The sequence below is a fragment of the Anopheles stephensi genome, unplaced genomic scaffold (genome assembly GCF_013141755.1).
Source record: "Anopheles stephensi strain Indian unplaced genomic scaffold, UCI_ANSTEP_V1.0 ucontig30, whole genome shotgun sequence".
NCBI classification, from domain to species: Eukaryota; Metazoa; Arthropoda; class Insecta; order Diptera; family Culicidae; genus Anopheles; species Anopheles stephensi.
This window is the reverse complement of record NW_023405236.1, coordinates 166489-176777: the sequence shown is the minus strand read 5'-3', so window position 1 is coordinate 176777 and position 10289 is coordinate 166489.

Genomic DNA, 10289 nt, shown 5'->3' with positions numbered 1-10289 from the left:
CGGATCCCTTGGAAATCACACCCAACCTGTCAACACCGACATCGGACCAGTTCATTAACCATCAATTGATGCGTGTTCGATTGGAGTGTGAGAGCGATGCGATGGTCGCACACTTATCGCACACCTCGGCGCAATTACCATTGTGTTAGCAACAACTCGCTGTCAACCGTACCGTGTGCCTTCGTCAAAAAGCCATTTAGCCCCTCGATAACTGGCCAAAAAAACACACACACACACACACACACACACACACACACTTTGCGGATGGACATTGGCGGTTCGCGCACGTTGTTTGCTTTTGACGCCCGTTGGCAACAAGAATTATAATAAATTCGCTCCACTCCAACTAAAACAGTGCTTGTGCGCCGTGCCCTATAAACTGCCCACACGTTTACTGCCGAAAATGGCACTTTGGCGGACGATCCCCACCACTCGCTGGATAAGACGAGTCAAGTGACGAGGAAGTGAATGATAAAAGGTAAATTTCTCGCACAAATCCTGCCACTCTCATACGTGGCGTTGGTACTCCGGTGTATGGTCGCCTGGTGAAGAGATATTAAAATTTAAATTTTCATTAAAATATCCTACCCGCCGGGCCCCCCCCCCCTTCACTCCCCCTTATCCCGGCGTCCCACATTGACCGGATCCATTTGATACCTTTCCGGTGCCCGACCAAACGATTAGGGAACGACGACCCACCATCAACTCACCCACTTACTGGAGGCGATTATCCTTGACAAAAAGACCGGGCGGCGACGGTTGAGATGTTTGATCTAGAATGAGTATATCCTGTCAGGGGCCATTTTCGTCGGCCAACAAAACGTCAAAACGGCTGCTGCTTACCGGTTGGAAAATAAAATGAAACAAAACACCGCTCCAAAAAACGCTAAATGGACCATTTAAGCGAATGACTCCACTTCAGCCCATGGACGATGGTGGGTACTTGGCACCAGGTACTCACCATCGCCTTTGTCCATCAGCCAGCACAGCAAGAAGCGGCTACAATGTAAGCAAGAAAACACACACACACAGCACGTTAAAAAGCAACAATTAATATCGTTAAATTTCTCAAATTACGTACGCACCTTACGCAAACACATTCCCGTAAGAGAGAGAGACAGAGGCGAAGAGAAAGCAGATTTTTGGTGTGTTTGTGATTGCACCGCGTCTCATCCGGGCAAAGAGGCAAATTGTTTGCATTTTTATAGATAGTCTAATATCGTCAGCCGTCGGTAAAAACCGAAATGTGCGCTGGCCCAGCCCGGAAGGAAAGATTTCGAACGGTTTTCGCCTCTTTTTTTGTTCTTCTTTCTTTTCGTACGGTCTTATCTGACCGTCGGCTTGGTCACTTTGTTTTTATTTTACGAATACTTATTAAATTACACTCATTAATTATGTTGTTTTCCGGCGCCACCCTACGGCATTAGCGGGAATGGGCGGGGTGTTTGTAGGTGGATCGCGGGAGGATAAGGATGTTTTTTTTTTTGAGCCGGATTGGAAAATGGGCCAAAAATGCTTTTAAAAAGTGGTTTATACCACCAGAATGGAATATTTCGGGGAAATATATGGTTGATGGCTTACTAAAAACTGTTGTAAAAATGTTATTGGTTATTTCGGTGATGCTGTAAAAATACGCTTTACGAGAACAAAATGTGACCTAAAATTAACGCAATTTTATAAATATTTGAGCTAAATAAATATTTGAGATTTCGGTGAACTAAGAGAAATCTGCCATTTAAGCTGTCGAAATGGTTCCAAGAAACAATTACAATAAACACAAAAACAAAAACAGAGTCTCCATCACAAATGAGAGCAGAAATAAAGAAATAAATTAAAATAAATTAAAAATAAATTTAATTTGCAGCTGGCTAAATTTTTTAAACTAACAGAATGAAGAAAAGAGGGATATTAAATAAAAACATAAAGATTACACAATTATAACCAACCAAGCCAACAGAACCAACTTGAAGCGGGTCGATGGCAGGGGCGATAACGGCACCAGTCTTCATACGGCAAAACCGGGGCTCAAATCCCATCCAGACCGCGCCTCCCCGTACGTAGGGCCGACTGACTACTTTACTAAGGGTAAAATTAAGTCACAGAAAAGCCAGAAATGGCTGGCCAAGACCTCTCGAGGTTGTAGTGCCAAGGAACCCAACAGAACATGGTCAACAAAACGTAGTAACGAAAGTGTTTGGACGTATTAAGAAATATTTTATTTATTTATTTTTCAACACGGAATGTGCTAGCGAATAAGAAATTTACAAATTATTACAACAAAATTAACAAAAAAGTAATAATATATTGCCTCCCTGTTGTTTGCCTTATCCCGGGCATGCTCGGCTGTGGATGTGTGGAGAATGCGGTATGGTTGTCCAGGTTTATTGTGGAGTTTGCATTGGAGTAGTTCTTTTTTTTTTGTACGGACGGACTTGAAACAGAGCATCGTCCTTCCGTGTAACAATATAAATAGAAAACAATAATCAGGACAGCACAAACATTACACAGCATACGTACAGTGTTCCTCAATCCGCCCAGCAGTGATAGCCCAGACTCGATCAGGCCAGCACCGAACTCAGAAACTATCGGCGAGTTCCATCGCGTAATAGCAGGGTCTCTGTTTAACACGAGGTTGGACTCGCCGATCACCTACGTTTCAACACAACGCCAGCAAGGCCTTCTACAAGCACAGACAGCCATGCTCTATTTATATTGCCGAGCTGGCTGCTATCTTTTATGCACTTCTAATTGTAAGCGCCCTCCGGATCAGTATTTTATATTAAATTGACAGCTTAAGCGCTGTCGAAGCACTTAAATGCGTAGAGGCATTAAAGAGCTCTGATTACTTTATCCAAAAAATATTGAATATTCTTAGCTCTCTATTCGACAAAGCAGTCAGAATATCGCTTATATGGCTGCCTTCTGGTATTTCCGGTAATGAAAAGGCAGACTCCTTGGCCAAACGAGGTGCCTCCGAAGGCAACTTTTTTGAGAGGTCGATTCCCCCTCACGAGCTCCTCCTTACCCCACAAAAGCTTTGCATGGCCCGCTGGTAGGGCCAGTGGGATGAGGATGAACTTGGGAGGTTCAATCTCACCACAGGTATCTCTGCGACCCTGGTGTCACTGGCTCCCGGTGGATTGTGCGTTTATTTGCATGATGTCTATGTGGCGCATCTTCATCGTGTAAGCAGTGCCGACGGCAAGGTTTGTAGCTGTAGCAACGGCCCACATTGACCACATCCTCTGGTCATGCGTGGAATTCGATGCGGCAAGACCCGGGCTACTGTCAGCCGTTCGGGCATCAGGAAAATTCCCCCGGCGGTGCCAATACGCGACATCCCGGGTCAGAATGACTACGAATACGCGCGGATCCTGTTCGGCTTCGGCAAAGAGATGGGAATCACCCTCTGATTCCTTCCCGCTTCCTTTTGGCCTAAGCTGGTGTCAAAGCTACTCAAAAGACCTGAGGTCGCTATTGGCGGCCATGCTGCCGGCGGACAGTGTGTGTGTCTACTGCCACGATGGTTCAACTAAGCTGTTGTGGTCCTCGAACCCAGACATTCAGCCAGCGGCATGGTCGTCAGTGACGACATCAGCAGGCAATCCGGAACAAACGGTTAGGAGATTCTCAGCTTCATCGAGGTAGTTCGACGCAGAGGACGGTGTCAACAAATTCCCGAAGCGCCAAACCACAAGACTCCCCATCCTCTCCCGAGTTCACCCGCGATAAGGTGCATTCCAACGGCAGGAGAAGAAAATGTCTCCTACGCAAATAACATACATCCATGAATTATTTTGTTAGTATTAAGTATAGTCGATTAGATATACGGCCTGACCGAAACCAAGTAAAATAAAAAAAACTACAGACTTGGGACCACCCTAAACGGTTTGTCTTATCCAGTTCACAGTGGAAGTGACAGCTTAAAATACTTCATATTTAGCTGGGTTCAGTCCAACTACATTTTGTTTCCTCCTTTCATACTCAATCGCCCCGTTCTCATACAATTTCCTTAAAATTTCCAAGAAATCGAAAATTCAAATCGTTTCCCACTATCGGCACAAAAGGTTAAATGGTGAGCCGAAAACCCCCGTATTTCCCATTCAACTACAAAGTGTGTTATCATCGTCAAAAAAAAAGCGGAAGGTAGGGTAACGCACACTAGTCAGTGGTCTGCTTCTGTTCGTGATGTCCAAGTGGACGCAATTCGCACGGGCGCTTTTTTTTGACAAACACAATTCACATCCAATCGGTCGAAAGGATACGCAACAGGAAGTCCGTGCAAAGGCCACACAAAGCGGGAAACATATTAACCCAAAATGAAAAATATTAACCGGCACAACATACAACACACACAAACAAAAAAAGGAAGCGAAAACCGGACGATTTCCATTCGGTCGAATGTCCGTTGCAAAGATCAATTGTCATTTTTGTCGGGGTGAATGATAAGGGATAGAGCGACGGGGAGCAAGGGACGGCTCGAGAGCCTATTTTCTGGACCGGATTATCCTTCGACCCGAGGATGCTTTATCCCGCCACATCATCATCATCATCCTCATCGTTCTCATGTGTGGAAGCAATCGAACCCTGAGAAGGATTTCAATGACCGAACGAAAAGGACACGGCACCCGTTTTGCTTTTTTGAATACCGCTCGTCCGTTATGCCTTCGACAGAAACACCGTGGGCTTTAAGTTCCTGTCGGAAGATACCGGAAGGAAGCGAGAAAGGGGCGCTAACAAAACGAACGAACTTCTTCACGTTTACGGCGTGAGTAGGTGAGAAGTTTGCGGGCTGTTCCTTGCGGCAGTTTCACAACAAACTTCACCGAACGACAAGGATCAAGAGGCTGTGCGTGTCGTTGCGGAGTGCCAAAGGAGAAGGGAATTGAATTTGATTTCGTTTTGATTTGATGACAATCGATTCAGTGATTTAGCGCCAGTTCATGCAAACATCTGTTTGTCAAACGGTTCGACCTAACGTACGGAGGGAAACCCCCCCCCCCCCCCCCCTCGGAAGAACCGTTCTTAGGCATAGCTTTCGTGTCCGGAAACAGATTTCGGTCAGTTTAGATCGGTAGCAGCCGATAAGCATCAAGTGGCGCATTCTATATGTGGTCTGCTTTTGCGTGTGCAATTTTTGTCCTTGTCCCTTATTTTGCTGGGCAATGGTAATGAGGTTTGTAGTTGGTGTGAGTTGGCCGGTAGTTTTGCATGTCCTTACACGTCAGAATCGAGGCTTAAGTCCACTTGAGGTTAATTGTGTTATCAGTGATGCGAAACGCAGGACGGATTACTCTAGGGGAATATTTTAACACATTCCTTGGGATATTTGGTGCAACATTATAAACAGAAAAACTATGCAGTTTAGTATAAAAATCTACCATCTGCCTAGTACAAATCAACTTCTTTCTATTCTTTGAGACTACATCCTAGAGAGGCCTTTGCTGGCTCCCTTGGCCTAAATTACCCGTTGCTATCCATTCAGTTCAGCATCCTGGCTAAACACTCTGCTGCTCAATTAGAATACATTTTACACTTCAACAGGTCGAAAAAATGATGCTCCATCAGCTACCTAATTGGCTTAGCATAAAGGTTTGCAAGGTGTTGTCACACGAAAAGCTGCCAACTCTCATCCGGATATTTGGGAGTCCAGCTGATTATCTAATTTTAGTTAAATTAACCCACTTTACTATACCTAAGCAAACCAGACCATCAGATGATCAGAACGAATCAAATAAACTTTTTAAAAAAACTTAAAAACCTGCCTTGGGCAAATCTGGAAAGCAAATAACAGCATTTTAGTCATGTTTTAATTATGATTTTGAATAATTTTTGATATAATTTAATACATTAATATGGCCAGACTATTTTATCAGAATGAAAAGAATGCTCAGTTTTTGCGCCCAGATTTATGCAATTCATGATACATATCCAAACTTAGGTTCGTAACTTGATTATTACTCAGTTATATCAGTTAAGCTTCTTTTGTTCTTAATAAACTATCATATGTAATGTAATTTATTTAATTTAATATTCATATTGATAGAAATTCGGCCAGGACATGCCTAGTGAATAAAAAGAAATATTCATATTGAAGGCTCCTTTAACATTTTAAATGTTCTTAACATTAAGTATAATTGGTTGACAAATTATTACTTCATAATGGAATAGCTTCGGTATTTTTGTTCAACTTTTAGTTAATTATCCATCCTTCATTCAGATGTTTTCCGTACGTCAACAGTAATTTCATTGCTTCAATTATAATTAAGATTTCACGATGTATCCTTAATTGCATACATTAAGGCGCATTTTTGTGTATGTTTTAGGAAGTGTTGTATGGCCATGGTGACGCAAATTAATAGAACAAGAAAGTTTACAACCAAAAAGTACATTTTTATAAATTCTCACATATTTTTCCTGCATAATTAAATTACCAGGAGAAAAAACATTTTTGAATCCACTTTTTTCTTTTTCTTTAGAAATTTTAGTACACGAGCCTAAAATAAAGATGAATATTATAAATGAAAGATGAAATCTTCTTATATTTTCAAATTAGAAGTTTTAGTGATTTAAAGCATAACTAAAAAGATACAATCTTAAATTTGATTATGCAGCTCGAATTGCATAAATCTGGGCGCATCAAATTAGTACCTTTTCTTCTGTGATAGAACGGCGTGGCCGTAATGCTAAAACAAGCATTTTAAAAATATAAAAAAAATCAAACTAAATACTCTTCATGTGTGTATAAATTGCTCTTTTATCTTAAAAAATGTTTGCATTGAATGACCCACTCATAAAAAAACACTTAACAAATCATTCAGCAACAATTTCCCAACAAACACCTCCCACAGCTGCAAACGGACGCAGGAAAACTTGTTAATAACTTCCAATTGATGGATGCCAATTTGCCATTCAGCGATTTCGAAATGATTTCATCGGCCCAAAATTTCCACCAGCATTCCCCCCTCCCTCAGGATATCATACCGACCCGATCGCAAAAGATCGTTTTGCGGAACGGACCTCATTAAAATTTCTTTGACGTTTTCATCTCCATACCATCGCATCCAATTATTAAAACGGTTGGGAAAATGGACCAAATTTATGAATTTCCGCCTGTGCTTTACATTTTTTTGTTGCTTTCCTGTATCTCATCAAACCAAACACATCCCGGACAAACATATTCCGTCCGGTCCCCGCCGTTGGACGCGCGGAGATGAAACGCAACGTGTTTAAAAGTGATGGGAAATTAATAAACAAAAAAACACCAACAAACACCGTTCGGCCCCCTGCCTCAGGTTCAAGTGCCACTCGCCTGCTTGGTGCTATAATTGTTCGGACAAGAAGCTCCTAACGCCCATCGTCCGGCGCTTCGGTGAGAGAATATTTGTGAAATTTCATAAACATGCCTTCGGAATAAAAAAGAGAAGATAATTTAAAAAAAAAAGTTCAAACAAATGCCCACTCTCACCTTGCTGTAATGGCTCGATCGGAATGCTGCATATTCATTATCTTTCGCGTGTTGGCGAATCAGTCATGGTCTGGATGGACAAAATTCCGTTCGACGGTTTAATGGGATGATAATTAACACCGGCCTCGCGCTCCATGGCGAACGAACTTGTCGGATGATCCAGCACACACGCTGCAGGGTGAGATGCGGAGAGAAGGAGAGGGCAATGAATTTTATTAATTTCGAATAAATAATTTCATCCTGGCCATAGGTTGCGCTTCTCACCGGCGTGTGTAGGGTGCAAAATTTGGAAAATGATCCTTACGCAATGTGACGTGCCGAGAGTGTTTGTTGGTGAGGGGCTGCGATTAAAATGCCAAACAAACTCGGACCCACGGTACGTGGCACTCGACGAACGGAGGTTTTAAGATGAATTAAACATTTTCATAATTATGTCACAGGAAGGAAGAAAAAAGAAACGTTGAACCTCTAACCGAAGTGGGCTGTCAGTTGTGGTTTTTGTACTTCCGGATGCGATAATTTGATTCGAGTGGAAAAGTACTTAGCAATCGCCTAGAATCACGTCCGCTTTGTGAGATAATTATGCGTCGAAAGATATTGAAGTCTTGCAGCGATTATACAATTTATAATCGAACAGATCAAACGCTGATCATGCTGTAACAGGTAAATTAATAGGCCAAATCAACTATCCATTTTGTTGTACCAGAAACGGCTCTAAATACTTTCAAAGCCATTAGTAACAAATTCACAAATAAATCTATGTTGACAAGATAGGAAGGGAGTTCAGGAGGAATGGGCACACCCAGCTAGCATCAAGAGACGAAAACGAATCTTCTCACGATTCGTTTGCAACCGACAGTGTTTATCAAACAAGCAATTGCATACATTTAGGCTCCATTCAAAAAGGATGCAATTCAATCTGCGGTAAAAGACTCGAGAAGGCCCCCCCCTGACAAAATTTGTTAGGCGCTGTAGGATTTACGCCTAAAGGTATGCAATCCGCAGTACACGTTGCGAGAGCTTCACAGTGAGCTTTCAGTGTGCTTTCAGTGTGGTCAAAATTGGTTGAAGAAAGTCGAATAAAATATTGTTATTATTTGATTAAAATCCCCTCTCCGCTAACCCTACCATTCATTTTGGGTTACAGGGGCTTCGCACTTGTTTTCAGTCGCACTAGGGTTGAACAATCGGGCCTAAAACATGCACGGCGTTCTCGGACGGTAACGGAACAGTAATTCGATGATTACTTGTTACATTGCATTGATATTCAGCAAAGGAGGAAACATAAGAATATCATAATCTCAAACCACTTGTTACAATGTATTGTATCAAGTTCTACTCGCTGTCTATTAACAGTATTAAGGAACAATGCACAATGTTTACATCAAATGGGTTTTGACCATACAGAAATCCCACTGTACAACAAAAATGACAGGCCACAGTGCTGCACACAAAAGATTCTAGGGGGGGCCTTCTCGAGTCTTTTACCCAATCTGCTTCTTGTAGTCAATTCAACCTATTCTTATACTAATCAGGCTCAGATTCAAACTCCTTCTAGAATATTTTGGTAGCGCGCAAATAGCTTTACATTTTATTTCTACTCTTAACAAATACTGTTTTGAAATCGTTTTTCGTATTGTACTGCGTTTTGCCTACTTTTAGGCGGTTTTTTCGGTGCTGAACCGAATTTTACTTAAGACCCATTCCATTTCTATATGATACTTTTTTTTATTCATTCAGATGAGTATTCCATACCTCGTGAGATGATCTTATCTTGTTTAATCCTTCAGAAATGGATTAGGTTAAATTTAAAGGACTAGAGAATAATCACGATATCGAAAACGGTCGTGAATAAGGTTTTATAACCGTAACCGTTACATTCTGTCTCATGTTTAAAAGGAAAGGCTATTCTCCCAAATCCAAATCCAAATCTTTCTTCTTCTTTCTGGCTTTCTGTGCCTTCATTTTACCCGTAACAAGGTAGTCAGTCCTGCGTACGAAGAGCTGTATGGGATTCGAGCCCTGGTTCTGCCGTGTGAAGATTAGTGAAGAGCACTTCGGAATTAATTAGGCAGGTTCGTTCCGATTCTCAAAAGGAACGATCGTAAATAAGTTCGACATTTTGAACAGGTCCAGGTCCATAGAAAACAGTACCTGGATTGGACTGGAATCAGCTGGCCAGTTCCGTCCCGTGCCCTTACCTCAACAACCTAGTTCCGCTTCGTTCCTTCTTTACCCGAAACTTCCCAACACTAGTGAAATCCGGCGCCACTATCGTCTTGACCACTGGATCGATCAGTCCTCACGACGGGGGAACGGTCCGGATGGGATTTTAACCTCGATTCTGTCGTATGAAGACCGGCTACGTTATCGCCCCGGCCATCGGACAGCCCCAACTTCAGATGATACCGTGCGATTTGTCTACCCCCAAAAGATATAAAATAATCATCAAAATGAAGCTATTTTATAACCAAAATACAAAACAATTGTGGTGGTTGATCGCAATCAATGTCCAAATATATGTATAGCAATAACAGTAAAAGGTGCTGATTGTGTCCTTCATTCAATATGTTTCTGGATGGCAAGCACCAGTCGTATTGGTTTCAAATTCACTGCTTTCAGCTGACGATCGCATTGTTCTTTAGTGATTTCTTTGCCAGTTTTGCCTAAATGTGATAGCAAATGCTACGAGAACTGTGGAGCAATCATCTTGTGCGATGATCACGTTTCAAGCGTCGTTAGCATTTCCACCAGCGAACCAGCGACTGCTCCTGTCTTCGTTCGAGTGGCCCTTCTAGCGAAGCGTCGTTGAACACGATCG